Raw genomic sequence first — 239 nt, 5'->3', positions numbered from 1 at the left:
GCAAACACAGATAGCAGCATTTTTCAAGTGATGGCTCAATATTCACATAAGGGCTAAGTCGTGTTATATTGTTCTATTTATGATGGAGAATCGCGGAAGGAGAAAGGGGAAGAGATGGTATAGAAACGCACGATGGCTTACAAATGGGTTGATAAATAGACTAGTAAATGAATAGATGAATATACATATAAGCATAAAATGGAAAACAGCCACAATAAATCGAGAATAGTTGGCCAAAA

This window comes from Penaeus monodon, chromosome 30 (genome assembly GCF_015228065.2).
Source record: "Penaeus monodon isolate SGIC_2016 chromosome 30, NSTDA_Pmon_1, whole genome shotgun sequence".
NCBI lineage: Eukaryota > Metazoa > Arthropoda > Malacostraca > Decapoda > Penaeidae > Penaeus > Penaeus monodon.
The sequence above is the reverse complement of the archived record's forward strand: the minus strand, read 5'-3'. Positions refer to the sequence as shown.